This window comes from Ahaetulla prasina, chromosome 1 (assembly GCF_028640845.1).
Source record: "Ahaetulla prasina isolate Xishuangbanna chromosome 1, ASM2864084v1, whole genome shotgun sequence".
Lineage (NCBI taxonomy): Eukaryota > Metazoa > Chordata > Lepidosauria > Squamata > Colubridae > Ahaetulla > Ahaetulla prasina.
In genome coordinates, this window is record NC_080539.1 from 152235976 (window position 1) to 152260880 (window position 24905).

The window sequence follows — 24905 nt, forward strand, 5'->3', positions numbered from 1 at the left end:
AGCACCTTTTTCCTTGGGTTGTCATGGAGTACCCAGTTAGAGACCTTCCTCTTTTCTATCTGTGGAACAACCAGAAAATATAACGCAGAGCTATAAATACAATACTAATCACCGCGTAGCCAGTATATTTGGAGTGCTGAAACAGTCTAGGTCCATATATAAAGTATAATTGACTAGGTACACACAAACTAAATCACTATAAGCCGTAACAGTTTTCTACAACATGTTTAGCAAACTAACAAATATATCATGATTTGCGCAATGTGTAAACCAGGTCAATGTCACTTAATGTTCCCTTCGTTGAACTGATTTGAATGAATGTTGCTCATTTTCCCTGTACCAATTATTTACAAGCTATCAGCTGATCTACTTTATTTATGGATCCATCATTCCTTATGGGAGACTATCAGGTTCCTAAATTCTTTTTCAGGCATCGAGCGGTATTTTAATTGCAGATTAATCAACAGAAAAATTAATAGCAATTAAATGAACAGATTTTTACTTTTTTTCTAATCAAAATAGAAAACATAAGGTAATCATTAACGTTATTTTTTAAAAAATTAATTTGTCTTGTTTAAATATGCCAATTATTGTGACCAAAGATTTTATATACTAGGATTCTAAATTCACCGAACCGGTTCTGTGCACCCAAAGAAGGAAGTGTCAAGCATGTTTCTGAAACAGTGGCCTCAGCCTTGCTCTCCAGCTTGCCATTCTGCAACGAAATCACTTCTAAAACAGTGAGAAATAGTTAAAATATTCCATGATGCAGACTGAGGGAAATCATAGTTGCTGATATTTAGGCATATGAGCTGTAAAAGCACTGTGAAGCGGTGTATAAATCTTAAGTGCTATTGCTAAGTGCTATATAGATGCATCAGTTGTATTCTGAAATATCTGAAATAGGAAAGAAGAAGCCCACCATCAAGGAACTGAATGACTACAGACCAGTTGCTCTAACATCTGTAGTCATGAAAACCTTTGAAAGGCTTGTGCTTTCCTACCTGAAAACCATCACGAATCCGCTCTTAGACCCCTTGCAATTTGCATACCGAGCAAATAGATCAACAGATGATGCTGTTAATATGGCTCTGCACTACATCCTACAACATCTTGAGTCTCCAAAGACCTATGCAAGGATCCTTTTTGTAGACTTTAGTTCAGCATTCAATACCATCATTCCAGACATTCTTCTAACTAAGCTAAACCAGCTACAGGTACCGGAACAGACTTGTAAGTGGATCACAAGCTTCCTAACAAACAGGAAGCAGCAGGTGAAGCTAAGCAAGATCACATCAAATACCTGTACAATTAGCACAGGGCCCCCCCAAGGCTGTGTGCTCTCCCCACTTCTCTTCTCTCTGTATACCAATGACTGCATCTCCAATGATCCATTTGTTAAGCTACTGAAGTTCGCAGATGACACAACAGTGATTGGTCTCATTCGAGACAATGACGAATCCGCATATAGACGAGAGGTCGAACGACTAGCCTTGTGGTGCAACCAAAACAATCTGGAACTGAACACACTCAAAACCGTAGAAATGGTGGTAGACTTTAGGAAAAACCCTTCCATACTTCCACCTCTCACAATACTTGACAACACAGTATCAACAGTAGAAACCTTCAAATTTCTGGGTTCTATCATATCGCAAGATCTCAAATGGACAGCTAACATCAAAACATCATTAAAAAGGACAACAAAGAATGTTCTTTCTCGCCAACTCAGTAAGCTCAAACTGCCCAAGGAGCTGCTGATCCAATTCTACAGAGGAATTATTGAGTCTGTCATTTGCACCTCTATAACTGTCTGGTTCAGTTCTGCAACCCAACAAGAAAAACACAGACTTCAGAGGATAATTAGAACTGCAGAAAAAATAATTGCTACCAACCTGCCTTCCATTGAGGACCTGTATACTGCACGAATCAAGAAGAGGGCCGTGAAAATATTTGCAGATCCTCGCATCCTGGACATAAACTGTTTCAACTCCTACCCTCAAAACGACGCTATAGAGCACTGCACACCAGAACAACTAGACACAAGAACAGTTTTTCCGAAGGCCATCACTCTGCTAAACAAATAATTCCCTCAACACTGTCAGACTATTTACTGAATCTGCACTACTATTAATCGTTTCATAGTTCCCATCACCAATCTCTTTCCACTTATGACTGTATGACTATAACTTGTTGCTGGCAATCCTTATGATTTATATTGATATATTGATCATCAATTGTGTTGTAAATGTTGTACCTTGATGAACGTATCTTTTCTTTTATGTACACTGAGAGCATATGCACCAAGACAAATTCCTTGTGTGTCCAATCACACTTGGCCAATAAAATTCTATTCTATTCTATTCTATTCTATCAGTGATGGGATTCAAGTCATTTAACAACCGGTTCTCTGCCCTAATGATTTCTTCCAACAACCAGTTTGCCAAACTGCTCACAAAGTTAACAACCGGTTCTCCCGAAGTGGTGCGAACTGGCTGAATCCCACCACTGAGAAAGATGCTTTCTATAAAGACAAATGCTTATCAATATATACATACAAAGAGGAAAGTATTTGTAGCTCAGGGTTGAATTGTGGGGTCCTTGGAGCTCTTTGAACTTGTTTTCTGATAGGTATTTCATTACCCAACTAGGTAATCTTTAGAACACTGAAGTTGTTACCTAGTAGGGTAATAAAATGTCTGCAAGAACGCAACCAAGCTCAGAAATACATACAGAGCAATACATTTGGGATGAAAATCATTAAAAGTAACAATAATAAATTCATAGCACAGTGCTATTCAAAAAGTCATCCCGCTGAATTTCCAGAAGCTTACTTCAAAGGGCAAAATATTTGCAGATCCCTCGCATCCTGGACATAAACTGTTTCAACCCCTACCCTCAAAACGACGCTATAGAGCACTGCACACCAGAACAACTAGACACAAGAACAGTTTTTTCCCGAAGGCCATCACTCTGCTAAACAAATAATTCCCTCAACACTGTCAGACTATTTACTGAATCTGCACTACTATTAATCGTTTCATAGTTCCCATCACCAATCTCTTTCCACTTATGACTGTATGACTGTAACTTGTTGCTGGCAATCCTTATGATTTATATTGATATACTGATCATCAATTGTGTTGTAAATGTTGTACCTTGATGAACGTATCTTTTCTTTTATGTACACTGAGAGCATATGCACCAAGACAAATTCCTTGTGTGTCCAATCACACTTGGCCAATAAAATTCTATTCTATTCTATTCTATTCTATTCTATCAGTGATGGGATTCAAGTAATTTAACAACCGGTTCTCTGCCCTAATGATTTCTTCCAACAACCAGTTTGCCAAACTGCTCACAAAGTTAACAACCGGTTCTCCCGAAGTGGTGCGGACCGGCTGAATCCCACCACTGAGAAAGATGCTTTCTATAAAGAAAAATGCTTATCAATATATACATACAAAGAGGAAAGTATTTGTAGCTCAGGGTTGAATTGTGGGGTCCTCGGAGCTCTTTGAACTTGTTTTCTGATAGGTATTTCATTACCCAACTAGGTAATCTTTAGAACACTGAAGTTGTTACCTAGTAGGGTAATAAAATGTCTGCAAGAACGCAACCAAGCTCAGAAATACATGCAGAGCAATACATTTAGGATGAAAATCATTAAAAGTAACAATAATAAATTCATAGCACAGTGCTATTCAAAAAGTCATCCCGCTGAATTTCCAGAAGCTTACTTCAAAGGGAAAAATATATAAGATTAAAGTCTCCATGACTGAACCTGCAGACCTCTTCATCCTGATTAGGAAAAACTCAGAGAGAACACTGCTTGCAAGGAAAGATGTTTAGCATCATACTATTAGAAATGTCCTCCTCTAAAAACCATCGCCCTGGAAAAACCGGACCAAAGGCTCATCGGGTCCAAAACAGTGTCGATTTTTTAAATCATATAATATAATTTTTTTAACGTAATAATTTCCCATGTAAGAACTTGATGAAATCAGGATGCTAATTAAATCACTGACAGAACCTGCTCTTGCTCATTATCTTTCTTATGTATCTTATTCCAATATCCAGTGAGGGATTTCCTATTATGTCAGAAAAATCTTGGCATTTGGTCTCCCCTCATATAATCAAATGAAACTTGTCAGCTTATCTATATCTATTACATCCCACGCTTTATTGAACCCGTTACAAAGATCAGGTGCATCTTTGTGCTGTGCCAGATTTTAGTCAATACTAAGTTCATTATGATTAATAACTTCATGCCAGTCTGCTGTTTTATAATGCCTTTAATTAATCCAAACTATATTGTCATGGGTTTTAAAAGATAAATCGGAGCCAAGGTTTTATACCTTTGTATACTGAGACCTTTTTATCCAAAATAGACCTTTCCACCAAATATACATGCAGATGTCCTCAATTTTGTTTTACCTCAAAGAGCTACCATAGTTTTGAGGTTCAAATGACCGCTTTTCTGTCATTACACATCAAAAGAATTTCTACAGGCCCGCTGAATGAGCTCGATTTATGACTACAATTGAGTCTCAAATTTCTATTGGCAAGTGAGACATTTGTTAAGGGCCCCCATTTTACAACCTTTCTTGCCACAGTTGTTAAGTGAATCACTGCAGTTAGTAACCCGGTTGTTGAGTGAATCTGGTTTCCCTGCAGACTTTGCTTGTCAGAAGGATGCAAAAGGGGATCACATGACTCCGGGACACTGCAACCGTCATAGGTATGAAACAGTTGCCAAGCATTTGAATTTTGATTGCATGATCAGGGGGATGCTCCAAAGGTGGTAACTGTGGAAAATGGTCATAAGTCATTAAATTTGTACCCTATGACTATCATTAAGTGTTGTAAGTGTTGTACCTTGATGAAGATTTCTTTTATGTACACTGAGAGCATATGCACCAAGACAAATTCCTTGTGTGTCCAATCACACTTGGCCAATAAAAAATTCTACTTTATTCTATTCTAGTTCAGTGCCATTGTAACTTTGAACCATCACTAAATAAACTGCCGTAAGTCAAAGACTATCTGTAAATTGCTCTGCCGTAGTTTCTTTTTACCCAAGACTCTTCTAAGTAGGTCACCTGCAAGCTAACATTTAACCACCTTTTCTCCCATGCCAGCCCCTGAGAAAGGTACTTTGCTCGTCTTGGCTTGACTAAGATGCTGGTGGCTTGTTCAGCCTATTCAGGCTGCTCATTCTAAAGATGTGGTTTGATTTGCAACTTCAACTGTACCCAGAGAAGGTGGTGGAGGTGGGTTTTGTCTGGTATTCCTAGACTATACTTTGTAGTTAAAATATATAATTACTGAAGAAAGCATAATGAAATCCACGACTGTTAGACAACACACAGCTCTTCCAATTAACAGAGGAACTGATTAAAAGAATTTACAGTAGCAGAGCTGCAAGGAAAAGCAATGTTATTATGACAGTTCTTTTCCTTGGTTTTCCTTTTATGTGGCTCAGGGATTCTTTATTTATTTTTTTTATGCTGGGGGGGAGGGCACTGAAAACCCCTTGATAATCCCAGATGTGGACTTTTACAGTGTCCCAGCCTCCTTTAGAGAATTTTATGGAGGGTCCAGAAAACATTTTTCTTTGTAACCTTCGGTTTTTCCCACTGCTTCTTCATTCTCACCACAGACATCCTGTAAAGGAAAAGAGAAACTGTCATCGGTAGTTGCTTAGTAGTGCTAAGATTTCTTCTTATCAGAATCTCATTAAATACCATTTCATGCACAGGCATAACCTTTTGCTGGATGCAGCTGACTCGGCTTTTTTTTTTTTTCCCCTGTTGCTATTTTTCACTACCGTAAGCTATAGAGCACTTGAATACTCGGGTGCTTCAAAATGACTGCAGAGCAGAGACTGGTCGCTCTCTGAGGTAGTCCAGAGAAGAAGTACAACTGGGGCTTGTGGGAAGAACTGGGTGTTCTTCCAACCCTGCCTTTAGAAGAAGATTACATTAATGGAATCTTGCAAGACTGAAAAATATTGCTCCCTTCTGTTTTCTTTCACTGTCTGGAAAACTAGGAAGGGTCCCATCTGAAATTCTTCCTATGTCTGCCCTCCCACCACCATCACTTCCACCCACCTTGTGGGGTCAGAAATATGCCAGTGGTCCATTCTGTGGACTTGCCTCCTGTCTCCGAAGATCATACTCACATAACATTGCAGAGACCTTCCTGTAGGCGTGACTCAAAACTCCTTTCATTTTGCACGACTCTGCTGAATTATATCATGATGCTGTCATGCTGATACGTTTCGCATGCACTTTAAACTTTAGCAAGAATTTTGAAACATCTTTTGGCAGGATGGCTCCAGTTCTGAGATTAAAATCCTGACCTAGTCTCGGAGTCACTCTGAACTTGTCAAACTAATTGGAGAAGGATAGGATTGTAGTTGTTGAGATATAATGTTAGGGAACCTGCAAGTCTATTTGCAAACAGGGTTGGTTGAATTTGTGATGGGGCCCGTTATTGTCTCTTAGCCTAACTAACCTCACAGGGTTATTATTGTGATTTTCAAAATAAAATGAGAGTATCATGGGAACACCCTAGAATTCCTAGAGAAAATATAAAGTCTAGATCTAATAAAAAATAAAAATACCAGATCTTTTAAAAAAAAACCCACAAGATTATTCTAAAGATGAAATGAAATAGGGGAGAGCCATACATTCCGCATTAAGTTTCTTGAAGGAAACAGAATAAAAACGGTACCAATCTATTGTTTAAGTTATCAATGTGCGGACTAGGATAAACTAGCTTCATTTGTAATCCAATAAACTCAACAGTGGCTAGAGTACAACTGCACAATAGTGTCATCTACAAATCATGCAGCAATAGAGAGGCCGGAGATCTGATGTTAATGAAAAAGAACAATGATGTCTACATCTGTTCCTCAAGTTATTACAAAGCAACTCATGTCATATTTAATAAATAAGGTTTTTAAATGGAACCCTGATGCAGGCTTAACCAAAAGAATGAAAGAGGAAGGGATGAATATCTTAACCACTATTTTTAAAGTAAAGGGGGAAAAAGGGGGGACCTGCCCAAAACAGACTCCTGCTTGGGTAATACATAGTCCCAGCAAATCCTGAGCCAGGACTGAAGAAGGAGGTGCCCGGATGGGTACGCATGCCCAGAGGCACACACACACACACACAACAGTCCAAAGCTCACTGTTTTATAAACATGCCCTTCCTTCACCTGCTCCATCCCTTTGGCTTGGCACTGAGTCCGGTAAGTGGGCATTGTGCGAGAAGCGGGCAGCTGGACTCCTCTGAGAATCTTTACTTGTCAGAGACGAATCAATCATCTTGAAAGATGTCAGCATCTGCCCAAACCATTTTATATTAGAATAAATGGCAGATGGTGGTGTTTTTATATTTAATCAGTTCCACCAAATGCAGTTTCATCTCTTATAAAACTAAACCATCTGCAGCATTTAGGTGTACACTTCGAGCTAAATGCCCGCCATACAACCACTTTTTTAAAAAAACAGGTAAATTGTAGAAGTGAGTGGCAGCATTTTAAATGTCCTTTACTACCAAGTGGCAGGAAGGAAGTGATGAGAGTGGCTTAATTTTTTGCTTTTAAAACACCAGCCTGTTCTCATAACGGATTATCTTGTTGTAATAGCCATAATTTATGTGTAGTTGCAACAGCCAAGGTTTAATTCACAATTTAGATTGCACATATTCATCTGAACTTAACCCTGGATCCAGTGAAAAAAATATTCCACTCCTTTTGGGGGCAGTTTTAATCCATCTGCAATCAAAACAGATACATCTTTACTTGAAAACAAATCCGTCCATTGTTAATGGGCTTCAATTGCAATGTTATACACACCTACTTGTGAGTAGGTTCAAACAACGGGACCTTAAAGGTAAAGGTAAAGGTTACCCTCGCGCATACGTGCTAGTCGTTGCCGACTCTAGGGGGCAGTGCTCATCTCTGTTTCAAAGCCGAAGATCCAGCGCTGTCCGAAGACTTCTCCATGGTCATGTGGCCGGCATGACTCAACACCAAAGGTGCATGGAATGCTGTTACCTTCCCACCAAAGGTGGTCCCTATTTTTTCTACTTGCATTTTTATGTGTTTTCAAAACTGCTAGGTTGGCAGAAGCTGGGACAAGTAACAGGATCTCACCCCGTTACAGGGCAGCACTAGGGATTCAAACCGCTGAGCTGCCAACCTTTCGATCGACAAGCTCAACGTCCTAGCCCCTGAGCCACCGCGTCCCTATAACAGGACCTTAGGTTTAAGTAAAGTGTAATGCACTGCAGTTAAAAAGATAGTTCTGTAATGCTCGAATTAACCAGCAAAGAGATATAACGTTTTAAAAACATTATTATTATTATTGTTATTATTATTGTTGTTGTTATTATTATTATTATTATTATCCTCCAAGCAAGAGGAATGACATTCAAAAAAGAGTGTCATTTTTCTCCCCTCGAAAATAAAATGGCCTACTTTAGTATCTGCTTGCTTGCAAAAGAACGGTTTTATTTCTGCCACTGGTGGTTTAATCTTTATTTTGTCACGATTCCCGAGGAGAGCAGGATGGGACGTTGCCTGCATGGTATTTTAACTGAGAAGAAAAATAAAAATAGACACCCACAACTTTAATGCAGATTATCTTTTGAACACATACGTTCAAGTAGCACCATCTGGGTGGGGTTTGACCAACAGCAGGTTAGAGAGCTGATTTCAGATGCAAGCAGATGGATTTTTCTTTACTTTTGGCTGTGTGAAGCAACTACACATCTTACCACCAACTGGACTCATTGCAAGCAAGTCGCATTGTGGGGAAATCAACTATTTCGATATATTGGAAGATGTTCCAGTGCTTAAAATATAAAGCACCGATTTAGACTGCAGCTTAAGAGCACAATTGTCTATCAGGAAATAAACTTTTCAGAATATAGTATGTATTCTGAGCAGATGCTTTCAGATGGTACTGCGAAGGTGTTCAAAATCTCCTGCCCTTAAAGGACAGCCGCTGAAACCATGATGCAGTCTCAGATCGTGTCAGGCTTTGCGATACAGGGAGGGCTTCCATCCAACCCCTTCATTTCTGCGTCTAAAAGGGGCTTGAAAGGCAAGAGAATTGTGACCAAACAAAACAAGATAAAACAGAGGAAGCTTTTCAAGACAGGGAGAAAAATGTGAACATTGGCAAGCCCTACATTAGCAAGCAGAAGTTCAGAACGATGGGACACAGGCTTGGTAAGATGTGAGCCACACAATTTGATCTCTGCCTCCTGGCTTTAGAAATTCAGCTTCAGTCTACACTACATTTTAAATCATTTGATTAACTAAAAATACAGGATTGTTGTGCCTAATTTTGGATTTCTGACAAGAGTATTCCTTCCATTAAGACTTCCTTGACTATTCAGAATTTGGGAGGGGGAGGAGGGGGGACGGGGAGGGGAGGAGGAAGAGGATTTCCTTCACAAAGATGCAGCAATGGGGTAAGCATCATCACAGCTAGTCCTACTTTGTTTCTTTATAATAATTATAACAATATATATAATTCTAATGTATAGAAAACCGTGGTGGCACGGTGGTTAGAATGCAGTCTTGCAGGCTGACTCTGCCAACTGCCAGCAGTTCGATCCTGATCGGCTCAAGGTTGACTCAGCCTTCCATTCTTCCAAGTTCGGTAAAATGAGGACCCAGATTGTTGGCTGACTTTGTAAACTGCTTAGAGAGGGCTTGTAAAGCACTGTGGAGCGGTACATAAGTAAGTGCTACTGCTCTGATATTTGCAAAAACTAAGGTTTTGCTGAAATAGAAATATTTCTCCATTCACACTACATCCTGTACATTAACAAGCAAACATATTAGACTGTTGCTCTTACCCTGGTTTCCTTCTTTTTCACTTGTAATGTGTCAATTTCTTCATTGTGGCTAAGTGTTATTTTTGACCTGGGACCTCTATGGTTTACTTGGCAAGCAAAGCGAAAACTCTAAGCTTAGCTCACCTTTTGAGCCTATGCATTCCTCTGAGTGTGTGTTTGTGTGTGTGTGTGTGTGTGTGTGTGTGTGTGTGTGTGTGTGTGTGTAAAGAGATGTTAAAGAAATGCACTACAGATTTACTTTTTGACACATCCATTATTCTTGGCTCAAACGTTTCCTTGAAAAATAATATTTTAGAAAGTTGTATGGAAGAAAACATATATTAGAGAAAAAAATTGAGGGAAAAGTCAATGCTGATTACAGTACAGACAAAGTTTAGGACTGGGCTATCATTACTGGACTACAAAAAAGTGGATGATCAGTAGGTGGCAGCAAAGGATTAAGAGATTTATATGTCTCTTTGCTGACTTCTAGTGAGCAGTCCAAATAGTGCCATTACGTAATTATTACATACAGGTATAAATAAAATTCACATAGGAGAGACAGTTGTGTTTAAAAAAGAAGTGCAGATTTCTATTGTTTAATAATTTGCAAGGAAAAAAAATGACAATACATGGGACAGCTGCATGGTGTGTATTTTCACAGAGCCATATAAGCTCCTAATTGGCTGCCATCCTGAACAGGAACACTTTATCAATCTGTTGCAACTCCCACCTGTAATTTCTACACACTCAGTTCTTACTAAATGCCACCCTGAATCTGGAGTATACAATATGAGGTATATTGTTACACATATTTTGTGTCAGTCTTTTTCGTGCATTGCCTTTTTAAAAAAATTAAGAAGTGTTTTACTTATAGTGATAGTGTATTATGGAAGAAATTTGGTAAATATAATTTTTTTTCATTTTAGAATCTCCGTATCAGAAGGGAATAAAACAGATGTAATACCTATATTGAATGCAAAGAATATTTGCTGTAAAAATAATCAGCCTAATACAAGTATTAGTAATGGGACACTTAGTTATATTATTAACATACTGTTACAAGGATATATATAATTGAAAAATGTGATGTACTTTATATCCCAAAAATGTGAAATCTATCATGATGTAAAGAATTATAGTTTTATCAAGCATAGGAACAGCAAAATAAAGTACTTGTCATTATTGGAAAAGCAGTGCAAGTCCCGATTTACATTCTTGTAGATATTGTGACAAATTCTTGCTTATAAATTGATTTAATATCAGTGCAATGGAAAAACTGATCAGTATTAGGCTGATAATTTCCTATATATAAAGTAACATATTTTTGTTGTTTCCTTGTTTCTTTTTTTCACTTTTCCCCTTTCTGTAGTATTTTCCTCTCTCTCTCTCTCTTTTAATCTCTCTCCTTTTTGATAGATCATGAAACTGAAATGAAGAAAATTCTGATCTGGCACAGAGCAGGTGCTTGCCCTTTTTATGCAGATTTCAGTACATCTGAATCAGGAGTGGGTTTCTACTGGTTTGCACTGGTTAGGGCTAACAAGTAGCGGCGGTGGTGGAAGGCTCCACCCACTTGCCCAGGTGTCATCAAAAACGCTCCGCGCATGCGCAGAAGCACCACACGCTCACAAAGCAAGTGCGTGCACCCACGCATTACTGATAGTGAACCGGTAGTGCCAGGATTTGAATCCCATCTCTGATCTGAATGTAACTATTACATTCGAACAGTATCTCAGCATCTGAACTTTAAGATGGATGGACTTCAACTCCCAGAATTCCTCACCCAGCATGCTGGCTAGGGATTTGTAGGGGTTGAAATCTACCCATCTTAAAGTGGTCCAGGATGAGAAACAACACGCTAGAATGAACTCTATTCTGAATCTGCACTACTATTAATCGTTTCATAGTTCCCATCACCAATCTCTTTCCACTTATGACTGTATGACTATAACTTGTTGCTGGCAATCCTTATGATTTATATTGATATATTGATCATCAATTGTGTTGTAAATGTTGTACCTTGATGAATGTATCTTTTCTTTTATGTACACTGAGAGCATATGCACCAAGACAAATTCCTTGTGTGTCCAATCACACTTGGCCAATAAAAATTCTATTCTATTCTAGTCTATTCTATTCTTAGGGTGGCCCCTTAGCCTTATACAAAGGACCATCTTCTGTTTCAAGGGTTTTCAAATTGTGTTCTGCAGAAACCTAGAATTCCTAGAGATTCTAAGATTTCCCCCCTCCCCCATATTCATAGAGGAAGACCAAGAGTTCTGATCCAGCAGAAATTATATCTCTGATCTGTAGCTAGTTAGAAATAAGCTCCTTCTCCTTGTGCAATTCTTAGAAGGGAAGCTTCTGTCAGCAGGACAGGATAAAGGAGAAGAAACCTGACCTAGAACAGTTGACAGGGCCCATAGAAAAAAGTTCGTTGGAATTAGCTGGATAACTTCTGAATACCAAATCTGGGCTGCAGACCAGGTAATACCAAGCAACACTCTTCACAATAACTTGGGACTTCTTGAAATTGTTAACACACAAGTCTTCCATGTTTTATAATCTAACCACAGTAACCCAGTACATTCCCCCCCCCAAAAAAAAAGTATCAGAAAGTCCATCTAAGTTCAAGACTTTAATTCTTTGTTAAGGAATATAAGACAATCAAGCATTTACATATACATATGAAAATAGTTTTTTTGGGGGGGACAATCTTATTCACTTTTATTCCTTGCTTTTGAAACTGTAAATGGAGACAGATTACCAGATCTCCACAAAGTTACACAAGTAGGTTGAATTCATCAGCAATTTTGCTAGCAGACCCCCTCTCACATCTGACTTAGAACTTCAAACTATTCGTTCTTGCTCCCCATGCTCCTGAACCCATTATCTCTAGATGAATCCAGACTTCTTGTTGAATAAACTTGACAACTACATCCCATTTCTAAGAGTAGGAGGGAGGCAGACACACAGGAAGCATTATAGAGGGAGGGGCCTGAGTTGCTGCAGCTGTCATCTCCCTACTGGATGACATGGTGTAGCAAAATAAGGGTGGAGTGCACCATATACCATCCATGATCTTATTCTCCATTAAAAATCATGCCTTTGGCAGCAATGTACCAATTGCTCTATTCTGCCGTGATACTAAGTTGGAGCTTCAATATGGCTGCAGCTGTTTCACAATCGATTATTAAATTAATTAATTTTTTTTCAGGAGAAGTCCATACTGAATAAGGTGTGATCTGGGTTTTTCTTTTTGCAAAGCTAGCTGCAATAAATTATAAACGCTGTGCACAAATGGCCTCACTGGGATGTGAAAAATGGACTACCTCCTGAAGTAGGTCTACAAGACCATCAAAATCTTTTTCTCCAGTGATGGAAGGCCACAGACAGAAACAATTCTCCAGCACAATTGAGCTATATCTTCCTGTTCCTTTTTCTCAGACATAAGGGCAATAGTTCTGTTTTTCTGGAAAGCTCATTCTCTGTACATGAAAATAGTCTATCGATAAGTTCAGAGAAAATTGTCAGAGGAAGTCAGGCAGAGAAATTTTGACTTGGCTGCAGGTATCAAATCTTGGCATAAAGGTGATTTTTCGTGCAGCAGAATTAGTGGTAGTGCTTCATTCTCAGAGATGCTTGGTTGGTTTCCAGCAGGCTGTTGCTCATATATTGTAAAAGTACAAAGGGGCTTGAAGCTTCCAAAGAAAATCAAAACCTATAATGCTGTCACCGGAAAATCTCATTGCTTTGCTGTGTGTAAACATAGATAGGACTGGCATTCTTTGCTTTTGGCCCTGTTACTATTGTCTTTCTTTTAGTTAGTTTCTGAATGCCTTGCTCTTATACTTAATCTCCTTTTAGAGCATGTGAATTTTGTTTAAGTGGAAATCAGTTCAAAAACGTCCAGGTTTTATTTATTTGTATTAATTATTTTTTTAGATAAAATAGATAAAAACAGGAGGGAGAATGTTTAAAATTATGCATAACATCGAAGAAATATTTCTCCATTTTTCATGGTATTTTCTCTCACAAGAAAAACTGGCGATAGTTTAAATTGTTTTCGAACAATTTAGTTTCAGTTACTACCTGCTATCCTTGAAGACAAAAGCAAATGTCTGCCATTACATGCTGATTGTGAACTTCACAGAAGAATCTTGTCGGCCACTGTGCAGATATAGCAATAGCACTTAGACTTATATACTGCTTCACAGTGCTTTACAGCCCTCTCTAAATGGTTTACAGAGTCAGCCTCTTGCCCCCAACAATCTGGGTTCTCATTTTACCCACCTCAGAAGGATGGAAGGCTGAGTCAACCTTGAGCCTGGTGAGATTCGATCTGCCAAACTGTTGGCAGCCAGGGATCAGCAGAAGTAGCCTGCAGTACTGCACTCTAACCACTGTGCCACAGCGGCTTTATGAATTGAATGATAGAATAACAAAGTTGGAAGAGTCTTTGGAGGAGTTTTAATCCAATTCCTGCTCAAGCAAGAGATCCCATACATCATTTCAGACACATGGCTGCCCAAACTCTTCTTAAAGACCTCAAGAAATGGAGCACTTACAACTTCTAGAGGCAAGCCGTTCCACTGATTAATTCTCATTGACAGCAAATTTGACCTTAATTCTAAGTTGGATATTCCCTTCTAAGCTTCCATCCACTACTTCTTGTCTTGCCCTTAGGTGCTTTGGAGAATAGGTCAACCTCCTACTTTCTGTGACAGCCCCTCAACTATTGGAAGACTGCTGTAATGTCACCCCTAGTCCTTCTCTTTGTTAGACTAGACATACCTAGTTCCTGCAACCATTCATCGTATGGTTTAGCCTCCTGTCCCCTAATCATCTTTGTTGCTCTTCTCTTTCTAGAGTTTTGTAGTTATTAGATTTTAATAGTTGTTAGGTTTTAATCTCTAACAGTAGTTGTGTTCTTACATTCTCTTAAGCCATAACCTGGTTTCTTGAGTTTTGGCTTACTGTGATCTTGTAAATCAACCTTTCCCACTCTAGATGTCCTTCAAATGAATGTACTTCAATTCCGAAATTCTAACTGGTAGCCATGGCATACTACCTAGGGAATTCTGGGAGCTGATGTCTATGCATTTGGAGACCATCAAGTTAGGGAAGCTGTTTTAAGCAGAAATCGAACTAGGATTCCCCATATCACTGTGCTACCATATGTGAGTCAAAAATTGATTAGACTCCTAAATAGTGCAACTCCAGCATTTTCACAGAAGAAAGCAAAACATTGTTAGCAGCTATGCTTTAAGTTTGAAAGTAAACTTAAAAGGTACAGGATCAAGCAGCTCTGAGTATATTTTTAGAAAATTCATAGCCTTCCAGCTTTTGATTTCTACTAGCTTATTTTTAATTGAAGCAGTCAAGCAGGAAGGCTACCTCTGTGCAGAACTATGATTCCTTTAGCAAACGCAACAAGAAAGCTAGGAAAATATCCAGGCTTCTCCTAAAGTCTTGTGTGTCCCTTAGAGCCTAGTGGAGAATGTGATCTTATTAGAAAGTCTGCTAGCCACCTTTAAGCAGGGGGTTGGTCTAGAAGACCTCCAAGGTCCCTTCCAACTCTGTTATTCTGAGAAGACCAGATGGAGAAGAATAAAGGAGTGGGACATCATCAGCATCTCTTCCTTAAGACTATACTGTATATAAAACAATCCAGGATGAACTGAGAGAAGGCAAATTACATTAACTGCATAAGAAAAGAATAGCATTGATGGGGAAGCTGCAATGAAGACAGTCCTGAGCATCTTCTAGTTGTCTACAGAAACTAGTACCCCATTCACTTGCATTAAGGAAAACAGGAAAGACTGAAGTAGCCCCACCTCATTCACGCTGCGCCCTTTCCCACTTATAGTGGCTATGGGTGGTGGTATGCTTCCATCTCCTGCAAAGCCTTGCCACAAAATTTAAGAGTTTTGAGTTTTTCGGGTTCTTGCATGAGCACTGAGCTTTCTTGGATAGAAGATGCTCTCCACTGGTCATATTGCTTATAGAGAGTGAAAGGAGGCAGGTTTAAGCTCAGCTCTGCTCTCTTTACAAAGAGACTATTCTGGATTTCTTTCTTTACTTAGATGGAATAGAAGATAAATATTCCCTCCAGCATCTCTCTCATTGTCCTGTTCACAGTTCATGCCTCCCCTCAAGTTTCCCCTTATATCTCTTAATTCTTTGCCCTGTGTGCCATATATACGATCTAAATTTCAGAATTTAAACTCATTGATGAGAGAGAGGGGAAGGATGGAAGGAGAGAGAGAGAGATCACAATGGATTCTCTGTGACTTTTAATCTTTTGCATATTTTACTTAATTTATTGTGCTTAAATAATTCCAGATTAAAATATATATATATTCACAGTGATTCATAGCAGGGTTTAGCAAACTTTTTGAAATTGCAGAATCTATTAATTTGGGGGGAGGGGGGTTCACAAAATCCTTGATCAAACTCTAGTGATAGAAAATTGGCCAGATTTGCATAAACATTTTTTGTTTATTTTTTTTTCCAAAGTGGGTTCTCCTTTATCTCTCATGGAACCCCATCAAATTCATAGAACTCTATGAAACTGTATTCCATGAAACACAGTTTGAGAAATCTATTTTGCAACATAAACTGTAATAAACATTGTAAAAATACGGAATAGGATAGGATAATAGGAAAACGGTGATCACTTCAGTCCTTCCAGATTCCTTTGGAGCAACACTGTTTCATAGCCTCTGGAAGGCTAACAATAAGGGGAGGCAGCCTAATTTCTAAAGAGACTATTCTAAAATATGGAGGCTGCCCATGAAAAGCATTGTCTTTCATCGCCTTCCTATGGCATCGTTGCAAGATAGTCTACTGTAAGTAGTGTTTCTAGTTGCTGCTTTTGATTGTGTGTGTGTATGTGTGTTTGTTTGTAAGAGCTTGTTTGTGTGCCAGATAGCCGAAGGGTATATTTAGCAGAAGCCAGAAGCATCTGCAGGATTTCAGGCTTTCATCACAATGACAAAAGCAGTGCCACAGCATTGTGATGCCTGCAGTGTCACGAAGCATGGCCCAACATTTAACAATGGCCTGGGCCCCTGAAGGAAAAGCTCTTGGCTAGAGGTGGCTGGTGCAGAGAAGCCACCACCATCTCTCAGCTCCAAATTCATAGGGTGTTGTTTTTTTTAATCTCTTTTAATTTGAATCTGTTTTTATATTTATAATTGTATTTACTTCCATAGGTTTTATTATGCTGTAAGCTGCTCCGTGTTGCCTTGCACCACAAGCTGAGCAGTAGTGGGTGGGTGGTGGGGAGATAAATAAATAAATAATAAACAATAGGAATAGGAATAGGAATGTATGCAACACTACCTAGGAATAGACCCATTAAACATCATTCTGGGATTTTCCTCTTGCATTCTAATCTGAATTTAGAAGCCCCATCTCATTTGATGAAATCCTTTTTCTACAATCAGTTTTCAGTTGAGAGATTGGGAATCATTTAGTAATTGTTGATATAGGTGTTCCACTACTACCACTGTTTCCTTGCAAGACATCCTCTTTATCATAGAATAACTGTCAATCAAATTGTCCAGGGATTAAAACTTTTTTTTGTACCTGGAAACCAATAATAATAATACGCCATCAGTCAATTGCAGAAAGCTGCTTTACTTGGAACAGCTTACATCCTGCGACGATATCTGTAACACCGTCAAACATCTGGATCTGTCTATCCAGGGTCCTTGGTAGGTAGACAAAAATGCCACACTCAGTCTGAACATCTGGCTGACTGTGTGATGAATTATTATTATTATACACAAAATGACAGTATACACAGCAAATGAGATAACTATGCTGGTTTTCGTATCACTAATCACTAGTCGAACACTTCCCAAGCATTGTTGTTGTTGTTGTTGTCGTTATTATTATTCCTATTATCATTGGGGCACTTGATACCATATCTAAGAATTTTACAAAACATACCAAGAAATTGCAGCTTCCTGCAATAACACCAGCAGAATTGCAAAAATCTGCTCTACTTGGAACATCGTATATTTTAAGAAGATACTTGGTTGATACCTAGGATGCTGGCAGCAACCCGTATCAACCATTAGCACCAGTCAATGGTATTTGTGATGCATTTTTGAATATTCAGTTGACTGAGTTTCATGTTTAATGAATAAAGTATATAATAATAAACATGACCGAGTTGCTAAATTAATTCACTGGTCATTATGTAAAAAATATGACTTACCTGTATCCAAAAAGTCATGGGAACATAAAGTGGAAAAAGTTATAGAAAATGAGAAGGTGAATATCTTGTGGGACTTTCTAATACAGACGAATCGTCACTTGGAACACAACACACCAGATATCACAGTTGTTGAAAACCGAAAAGTACAATTTATTAACATTGCGGTACCAGGAGATGCCAGAGTCAAAGAAAAAGAACTGGAAAAAAATCATGAAATATCGCGACCTGGCCATCAAAACTACACGGCTATGGATGAAACATGTAACAGTGATATCCATTGTCATTGGGGCACTTGGTACCATGTCCAAGAATTTTATAAGATACATCAACAAATTGCAGCTTCCTGCAATAACCCCAGAGGAACTGCAAAAAACTGTGCAACTTGGAACATCGTACATCTTAAGAAGGTACTTAGTTGATACCTAGAACGCTGGCAGCAACCCGTATCAACCATTAGCACCAGTCAATGGTATTTGTGAGGCATTTTTGAATGTTCAGTTGACTGAGTTTCATGTTTAATGAATAAAGTAAATAATAATAATAATAATGGCCCAAGTCTATAAGAACTTGTAGGAAGTTAATACCCACTCCTCTTCTAGAAAATGAAATATTTTGGGAAATATTAAAAGGGCAGAATATTTCCCCTAAAAAGGAGGCAGAAACTCAGCCCCCACCCACCTTTGTTAATGGGCCATTAAGGCCTGGGCCAGTCTATTCTACATAACAAAGATATACCTCTTTCAGGCAGAGCCATTTAATTGCCCTTCATTGCATCACCCAGCAAGATTCAACCAAACTTAACACACAGGCAACCTAAAAAGCTAGCTATGACCTCTGACAGCAACCAATCAGGATACTCTTCCTGTGCCCCAGGAAGTTCAAAACCAGAGAAAGTGTAAAACCCAGGGACTCTCAGCCTCTCTCCCCATTTTTCACCCAGGATCTCCAAGGCATGTGATCCTGTTCATCAATAAACCTTCTCTCCAAGCAACTTCCATGAATCCAGTGTCTTTTTCCCCACTTGGAACTGAACCCAGAAGGATATTTCTTCCAACAAACTCAAATAACATTGCCTAAAAGACTTACCTATTTTCAGTGTGCTGGCACAAGATCATGGCAGAGATACCCCAACAGTTCAAAGCATATCAAACAGCAACCTTGTTCACTTTTACATTGGTGTCAACCCCCTCTATTTCAGTGGAACTTATTTTCCCACAGGTATGCCCGCAGCTGAGCTAAAATGGGCCTTCATTATAATGTGTTTCTCAAAAACGTGCCCTGCGAAAATTTACTACCAATTCTAAATAAGATTCCCTACGACTTTCCGGATTCAGCACACTGCATTTTTCATCATTGTCCCTGCATGTAAATTGATCTACTGCATCAAAACAGGACCATTTAAAACAAAAAGATTTGATTTATAGCTGGTCCCTTGACTCATAAATCACACCTGCGGTGTGTAGAGCGCTGAGATCCTTGAGTTCTGCCAGCATTTACCTTTTATAAATGGTTGAAGTTTACCCCCCATTGTGATGGAGCTTAATGCAACAGCATTCTCCCCTCTCGGATTCATTCTTTCCCTTGCTCATTATTCCCACTGGGAAATTCAGACCCAGTTTTTGCAGCCCATGGCAGGTTCCTCCTCTACTTCTTGAGCACGCAGTGAGGGCAGAAATAAATACTGATTGAAATTTGTACCATTTATATTATATACCGTATTTCTATCATGAAATTATCAAATGTTAGACTGGACTTTTCCTCCCTTCTCTCTGTTGCCTCAAAAGAGAGAAAATGAATACTATTTTTTATTGGTAAAGAAATTCTTTATAAGTAGCAGAATACTAAATTGTCCTCTTTGTTAAGGTCATGATTGTGTTGTACCTCCAATAAGGCACTTGCTATAGCTTTGATGTTTTTTTAAAAAAGAAAGCTGTTATCTTGATTTCTTTTTGTGCTTCTGTGAGATGTTATTAAGCAGCTCTTAATTATGACATATTTAGAGAGGGTCACAATCTATAAAACCTCTTTAATCCTTTCCTAGTCTATGGATAAAATGCACACACAGAGAAAAGATTGTTCTGGGAGATAAAAATATATACTCCAAATATTATAGTGTCACATTTACATGTTTGCATTTTTTTCCCCATAAAAGCAGGAAATTATATTTTTGCACCTATTTTTCTATAAATGTGTGTTTGTACGTGTGTGTACACACACACATACATTTCAGGCATTATTGTCTATTCACAACAAAGTGAAGACACAGCTGCCAGTTCTTTGGCTGGCATTGGCCTTCACATGCCTCAAATTCTTCCCAAAAACTCATATTATTATGCTTTGTTTCACAGTCAGCCAGATGTTTAGACTGGATTTGGCATTTTTAATCCACCTATTGAGTCCTTCCCAAGGACCTGGGATAGACAGGTGTTGTTTGATGGTACTAAAGGTATCGTCACAGGATGTAAGCTCTTCCAAGTAAAGCTGGGTTTTTTTAGCAGTTGATGATGATTTGTGTCCATGACAAGGGTGTTCAAGTGGTGCTCCAGATGTTTTGGGATTGCACCCGAGTCGCTGGTTACTATTGGTGCTACCTCTGCTTTCTTTTGCCACAATCACAATACTTCTATTTGCAGGACTTTGTATTTTGCAATCTTCTGCAGTTCTATTCTGCTGTCTCCAAGCACTAGTACATCCACTATCCAGACTTTTTTGTCTTTCTTATCAGAAGTTATTAAGTCTGAGGTGTTATGTGATAGGTGCTTGTCTGTTGGTACCCTAAACTCCCAGAGCTTATTAGCTTCTTCTTATTTCTATTATTCTATCTATTTTGTGGTCCCATCAGCTCTTCCTTGCAGGCAAATGATATTTCTTCCAGATCTTCCAATGCATCATTCTTGCTACTTGGTCATGCCGTCGTTCGTAGTCTGTTCACCAGAAGCATCTCACACCAAGAGATAATTATTCCACCAGAGGAAGTTCGGCTGTAGTGATTGCTTCAGAATCAATTTGAACTTAGCTGCTGTACTATATGTGAACCGTAGTCATTAAAAGCAACTCTAGTCCAAAAATGTTGTTTGATATTGAAACTATCTATTGATGTTCAAACTTTAAATAGTCACTCATTATTAAACTATATTTATTAATATAAGGATTTTCTAGTCCCATTTTTGACAAAAGGTATCTCAAGTAGGGTAACGTACTTGAGTTATTTTTATTTTTATTTTTTTTGTTTTTGAAATGAGATATATTGCTGTTAGAAACTGAGATGGCCAAAAGAATAAAGGTTAAAGCTATTAAAGGTTAGGATCAGCATCAATGTAAAAATTAGGATACATAACCAACAAAGCGAGTTCAATCTGTTCAATGTCAGCAAAGCTTTTCTAAAGAACATTTTCATAATCTAAACTTATTTGAGGGAAACAACTCAATATTGGCTGTCTGGTTAAAAGAGCTTTAATTGACCTTTGGGTTAACCCCAATATTAGTTATATCTACTCCAGAAAATGAGACTCATCAGAACAGCCTTTAAGCAAAACAGGATTTAATTCTCAGCACTCCGTTTCCATTATAAAATCTGTATTAGCTTAATTTATTCTTCCAACTATACTGATGGAAATATATCATGAACCTAATCCACATAGACTTTTCAATCAAAAAAGTTCCTGGGTTTTGTATTTGGTCTTCGTATTTGCTGTGCTGTGCTGTGCTGACTTAAATTTATTTTTTTCCATTCAATCGTGTCTGATTCTTGAGCACTGCCGGGATAAATCTCTCTGTAGTTTTTTTAGTAAAGTTTTTCACAAGTGATTTGCCCTTCTCTCCTTCCTAGGGCTGAGAGACAGTGATTGGCTCAAAGTCACCCAGCTGATTTTGGGCCTAAGATGGAACTAGAACTCACAGACTCCCAATTTCTAAACTAGTGCCTTAGCTGCTAGACCAAACTGGCTCTGAAATAAATATTTCCTGAATTGCTGAACCCCTTATGATATTTTATTTTGTTCTGTTTTGCAGATAGCCAAGCTTCACATCTTAATTTTTATATTTTAAAATAAGTTTTTTAAAAAAAAAATACATTCTCTATAAGCATCACTTAATGAGAAAGAAGGAAGGAGTCACTGGAGAAGAGCCTAATGCTGGGAATGACTGAGGGCCAAAGAAGAAGGGGACACAGAGAATGAGGTAGCTGGATAGAGTCACTGAAGCAGTTGGCGTGACCTTAAATGATCTCAGGAGGATGGTAGTGAACACGAAGGCCTGGAGGAACATTGTCCATGGGGTCGCGATGGGTCGGACATGACTTCGCAACTAACAACAAAATGAGCATTAAAGCCCTGGATGCTGCTGCAGAATGCCATCAAGCCTTCTAAGTATGTAGCTGGCTCATCCCCTCTAGTGCACTCTGGATTGTGCACAAGCATGAACTGAATGGACTAAAATTCGTCAGCAGTGAAACACCTACTATGTACGAACTCTATAGTCTCCTGGCTAATGTAACATCACCATATTCTAAATAAATAAATACATCTAAAACCCAATAGTTTATGATATCCTAGAATAATGAACATTATTACCATGGTTAAGTTTACTTCATTTTAGCATCGATGAAAAATAGCAGAATAATCCTATGAAAGGGTAGGAGCAAAAGATTCCACAACTATTTTTAGTGCCGAGTTCTCTTGCTGTCCTCTCCAATGTAACTTTCAATCTAGTCTTCTTTCTTTAAAGATAAGAAGCAACTTTTCTGGTTTAGATCAGGTCTGCACACCATATGGTCCATGGACTGTATGTGGCTTGCCAAGCAAGCTTCATGCTTGCTTGTCAGCATTTTTTAAAGACTCAATAAATTCACCACAACTAAACATCGCTGCCATCAGGAAGGATCTACTGACCAATGCCAAGTGCCTCCGATGTCTCCAGGCCTCACCAACACTGCCAGCTCCATTGCTGTTGCTGCTGCTGCTCTACCGGCTGCTGAACGGCTGATCAATACCCCAGCTAGTCCATTATTTTTATCAGTTTGGCCCTTTTCCCTCTACAAATTACGCAGGTCTGATTTAGATCATGCAACAAGTAACAAGAACGCTATTGTATTCCTATGCTTTGCCCTTCCTTCTATAGCCTATCAGCTTTAGCAGCTGATTCCATGTTCTTCCATTTGTGGATTTCAAAGGAAGTTGGATTAAACCAAAAATGCTCTCAACCTCTGGCACGAAATTCAAGGAGGAACTGTATTTTTAAATTAAAGGCAGCATATAATTTCTAATTGCAAATTACAGCAGCAGAGCAAGGATATCCACTACATTGTTGTGACTCTAATTAGGAATGCAAATCCATTTCATCTATGCCTTGGTTAACAACTGGTAATTATATATTATATATTACATTGGGGACTATATCCAGTATTCCAAGCGTGGACTTTAAGCTTGTTCAACAAAGTTTTCTATCTCGCTTTTTTTTTTTTCCCTTCCCAAATCTGCTCTACAAATCTGCCTTACAGTTTCTCCAATTCATAGATTCCTAAGAATGCTTATTTCTTTTCTTTTTTTTAATAGTGTTTTTATTTCTGGATATGCCAGAAATAAATACAGTTGCTGGCTCTGGTTTCTGCCACACATTTTTTCTATAACTCTGAAATCACCTTGACTTTCCACTCAGAACAGGTATGGCCAATACGATGCAGGATTCAATTTGGTTGCAGTATGGGAAACTGGGAAGGCTATAGATGGTTGGAGAGATAATCAGACAAAGAAAGACAAGACTGTACACACATTTATGGGACACCATGTAACTAAATAAGTGCAAGAAATAAAAAAATAAATGTCATGGTCTAGCTAAGAATTTCATTGAACTTTCTTGGTAGGAGAAAATGAGCATTCACTTAACTAACAGCAAAAGGGCAAGAGGACTTCTCTGGCCCTCAAATTATGGAGGTGTGGACCAGAAGATAAAAGGAAAAGAAACAATTCCATTAGCAGGTAATAATCTGGCAGTTTAAAATCTGCTTTGAATATAATGCTAGTTTTGAACATGCCAGAGAATGTATACTATGCTAGCGGCAAATCCTCCCTCCCCCTACTTCAAAAAACACTATGACATGGGTGAATACTAAAAAGATAAATATTAAAAATAAATATATAGTATATCTATTTCCCTTTTAAAAAGGGATTTTTGAAAGGATTGATTAGATAAGGAAATACCTGATGGAATGCTAGACTTTGAAGACACGCTGTAGGAAGAAAATATTCTTCCTAGCAAAACTAGCATTATATTCAAAGCAGATTTTAAACTGCCAGATTATTTTGTCAATGTCAATATTGAACTTTGGTGTTAGAGAAGACTCTTGACTCTTGAGAATACGATGGACAGCCAAGGAAGCAAACAAATGGATAATCGAACAAATCAGTCCAGAATTCTCACATATGGTACAAATGACCAGCCACAAATTGACCTACTTCGAACACATTATCTGAAGACCTAGCTCTTTGATAAAAGTGGAAGAAAAGAGAAGATGGCAACTAGCAGCAGGGTGGATAGACTCAGTTACAGTGGTGATGGGTTTAAAGTAAGGAGTGATTGAAAGACCTGCAAGACTAGTTAGGGACCAATCATCCTGAAGAAAATCTATGTGGTCACTAAAAGTCAATACTACCTTGATGATATATAATCAATGAATAGAGTAAGACACAGAAGACGATGGATCAGACAGGGTCTGGTTAATCTCTTCCCATTAACCAATGTTATCAAAAGGCTTAAACATTTGTAAGCTACAGCTCCCCTTTTGGGAAGTGCTTTATAGTCCATGAAAATGTATG

The 24905-nt window shown here is 38.5% G+C and overlaps 1 long non-coding RNA gene across 1 annotated transcript; it reads right to left on the bottom strand.

Moving 5' to 3' along the window:
• Positions 1 to 4183: 4183 nt before the first annotated feature.
• On the bottom strand, positions 4184 to 23095 carry LOC131195875 (uncharacterized). The gene is made up of 3 exons (XR_009154564.1): positions 22983 to 23095; positions 6182 to 6392; positions 4184 to 5664 (listed from the first exon to the last, which is right to left on the bottom strand). It is a non-coding gene; the product is annotated as an uncharacterized LOC131195875 (long non-coding RNA).
• Between the last annotated feature and the right edge of the window lie 1810 nt (positions 23096 to 24905).